A 4,020-nucleotide genomic window follows, 5' to 3' on the forward strand; every position below is an offset into this window, starting at 1 on the left:
CGTGGAATTTTGATCAACACATAGAGCATCTGGAGAGGGCGTTAGCTACCCCTCCTACGGTAGGAAAGTGAAGCCAGGGGGGCGTGGCACTTTAGCCGGTCCGCCATATTCCTTTACCGCGGGTGGAGCAGAAATACATGGTTCCTTATGGGGAATTCGTCAAAGGAAACTCAATATTTTACCTATTGACAGCCGGAAAAAGCCGTTCCCACCGATGAGGGAAGGTTATCTGTTGAATGTAAAACCGGAAAAAATGCATCTTTTGGATGAAATAAACGATTCAACCACGGTGTAGCAAATTAAAAATATGACGCACGACAAGTCATTTGCGACATTAGCAACTAATTTTCAGCTGTAAGGTGAAAAATAACTGATGAATTCATGTGAAACCACTAAGTTATAACTTGAGATGATCACAGTAGAACTTTTTAAACCAAATTCAGTTATGAAAGTAAATAAAAAAGGATAAATGGACGAGAGAAGAATGGGAGGACACTGAATGCTACGATAATAATCACGTTTAATTGCTATTGCGTGCACTACAAGATTTTATTTGACTAATAATCCGTCAAAAATATACATAAATCGTGATTCAAGGAAAATAATATGGTTTAGCAAGACTTAAAACAATCGGGAATCATGCCTACCATTACTTATGAATTCTCTACAAAAAGTATTGATGAGAAAATTTTAAACACAGCGAAGTCAAGCTTCGATTCTTATCGCCGGACATTTTTTTTCGGATATGTAACTTCAATATCTAAGTGTTACACAGTGTAAATCATTTCCGAAACTACTGTAAATAACCTCATGGCCATTTAATCAAAAGGGCTTCCTCATCAAAGGAAAATTTTGAGCATTAGGAAAGTAAAATATCATCTATGAGACAAGCTCGAAAGAGATTTCGCTTACAATTCCGAGTAAACTGCCATGAAAACAATACTGTCTTAAGAAATTGAGAATGGGTCTGATGAATTTCAAGTGCTGACAATTCAGATATTATTTTCCTTCCCCAAAATCAGGCGAACATGCACAGTGGGTAACAGCTGTGTTAAATGGAATCGTTGAAGGAGGTATTAAAAAAGAAAACAATTCCCATTTTCCAACTTATATAATGTACACACCCATCAAATGTTACATTTTCAGATTTCCAGAATGATTAAACAATGCTATTGAAACTGATTATTTATACAATTAATGCAAAGTAACCAAATTAACAATAAATCTCAGGCAGACATGATGTAACATTCTATTAAGATATATTCAGATTGGCAAGAGCATTATGAATACATGATGAAGGCCGCCACACCTCCGGGATCATTTCCAATTTTTGTACGTTCATACAACCTCAATTACATCGGCTACTGGATTAGCTGAACCTGCAATTAAAAATGTATAAATTCTTTACCTATATTACACCTAAATAGGAATTATTTGACAATTTCAATGGGCAGAATCTGTGTGATATATCAAATGCTTAGCATCACCAATCAAGATAAACCTCTAGATGTTTATGAAAAATGCTATCACTTAAGTTTCTACTTCATCAGGAGAACAATGAATGAGAAATTTAAATTTCGAGTTCGTTTGAAGTTCGTCGCTAATTAAACAAGTGATTGAATGGAAGCTATTCAGAATAGGAGGGCTGATTACTTTCTTTGACCACCACAAAATGCAAGAATTTCTGTTGGATGTGTCAAAAGGTGTCACGCTTCTAGCAGTAGCCCAATGGTTTATCCACTAGGCCACCGCACTTCCACACTGGTAGTAAACAGAGTTAGTCCTTATTAAATTGGGAACAATTCACTACACATATACAAAATAATCCTATTCCATTTAATGTTGTTTAAAATTGGCAATATTTTTGTCACCCTTTAATGCCAAAACAATGAAAGTAATGAAATTGAATTTTTGCGAGCTAGTATTTAAGTAACTTGACATTATGGTGCACATGTGTGGTACAAAATAGGTGCATACTTTTGTTTGCTATGTATTGTAGTGGTGCGACATATGCGTGCACCTAATGTACATATAGCCTAAAATAGATTGTTTATTGTATCGTAAGCAATAACCTTAATGAGTGCTATTCACATTGATTAAAATTGAAGTGACAATTGTAACGAAAGACAAATATGTTGAGTCAAAGGGGGAAATTCATTGACAGATCATGAGTTCTGGGCGAGTAGTTAGTAGGAAACCACCATATGTGCCACAAACTTTCATCGCCTTATACAGGGTAATTACTTATTTTTTTCAAATTGCAAAACAGACGAACACATGATTGATCATGATGAACACATTCACAAAGAAGCAATGAAAGGGAAAGGGGCACTAAATTGAAAAAAAAAATGAAAGAGGCACCAACTTGATCATAGCATAGATAAAGGAGCTGTTGCTTCAGCAAAGTTGTAATCACAAAAACAAATATAAACAACACCTACGAGCAAAAAAAGATGAACAAGAGCTATATGAAAAATGACATTAACCAGATATTGCTGTAACTCAGCAAAAACTAATTAGAACATGTTCCCTCCACTTTCTAAGAGTTTAGGTGACATGAATGGGCTATGAAACAAGAAAAAACACATTCTGGGCATGTCAAGTGGTTCATAATAAATACATATCAACTTATGCTTTTTACAACAATATTTTTATGACTGAGCATTTTATTTCTAAATAAGATCAATTAAGGTGTATATCAACCCATCAACAGAGGAAGAAGTTCGTGTTCCTTTTTTGCCGAGTAAGTGCTGTTACTGGTCATCGCTAATGATCATAATAACTTTTCGGTCGATAATTGAAATATTGCTAAGCATTCCTTTCAAAACATGAGACGCAATTGTAAGGCCAGTATAATAACTTAACAATTTTGCATTTTAGATCTAATTTCCACAATTTGTAGAAAATAACATTAATTTGCCAATGCTTGGTTGAGAACCACAAATCCCTGTACATGTGTTATGATTTTTAACTAATGTCGAATTTCGGTGGCTAAGAGTGCCATGCGTATCTCCGCTCTAAATAGACCTCATATCTGAACACCAAGTGTTCAATGAAGCACGAAATTCACTCACATCGCACAACTTGTACCGCGAATTGGCACAAAAATTTTTGAACCATTATGTCAATACACAAAAATGTTCACCAGCGATGGTACGCAGGGATGAAAAGAGTTCCGAAAAAGAACGGATATTTTTTTAAATATCTTACTTCATTACGATAAGCATTATCACTCATGACAAAATTCAACATAGTATAATACAATTTTAGCACTGATAAGGATAAGTAACAAATAACCAGTACACTGCCGCACATGAGTCCACCTGCTGCACGCGGCACATACATAGACAATTAACAAGGTTGACCATGCACTTCAAGCAAATGATATAGATATTACTAATAATTGACTATTTTGCAACTTACCGGTGGAATGTGAGTCCAGGTATCTTTTTACCGGGGCAATTACTGCACCCGTAAGCCGCGCAGCAAACCATCTGCGAAGGTTGAATAAATATGTCGTTTTCAAGGTTAAATACTCACTTTTAACGGAGATAATAATATACCAGTATTAAGATGAATTCTAGAATATCAGCATACCTTCAGAATGCTTCAGCAGCCTCGGTATACTGAAAATTAGGTGATTTTCTTAACACGTACCTTTATGGGAAAACGAGCGAGCGAGGTAAAGGGATATGGCGGACGAACAAAAGCGCATCGGGTAAACAGGTTTCTGCTGGCTTCACTTTTTTCAGCTAACGCCCTCTCCAGATGCTCTATGGATCAACAACTCGAAAACAATTGAAGGAGCGACTGTGTAACTTTACTTTCAAAAGTGTTCCGGCTCTCGATCGAAAGCATCTCTTCGTCAACACATCATTTGACGATAATTTATTTATTTATTTATTTCATACACCACCGAAAACAGCACTGATCGGCCTTTACATCGGGGCTGATAACATTTAACAGTCACAAACATCCATGCCCTGGATAAGGGTAACTTACCCAGGCGGGACTCGAACC

General features: G+C 36.2%; 1 long non-coding RNA gene across 1 annotated transcript; it reads right to left on the minus strand.

The window, feature by feature from the left end:
- Positions 1–1,333: 1,333 nt before the first annotated feature.
- Positions 1,334–3,766, minus strand: LOC124163704. The gene is made up of 3 exons (XR_006865832.1): positions 3,598–3,766; positions 3,424–3,494; positions 1,334–1,379 (listed from the first exon to the last, which is right to left on the minus strand). It is a non-coding gene; the product is annotated as an uncharacterized LOC124163704 (long non-coding RNA).
- Positions 3,767–4,020: the final 254 nt, after the last annotated feature.

This window comes from Ischnura elegans, chromosome 8, assembly GCF_921293095.1.
Source record: "Ischnura elegans chromosome 8, ioIscEleg1.1, whole genome shotgun sequence".
Classification (NCBI taxonomy): Eukaryota; Metazoa; Arthropoda; class Insecta; order Odonata; family Coenagrionidae; genus Ischnura; species Ischnura elegans.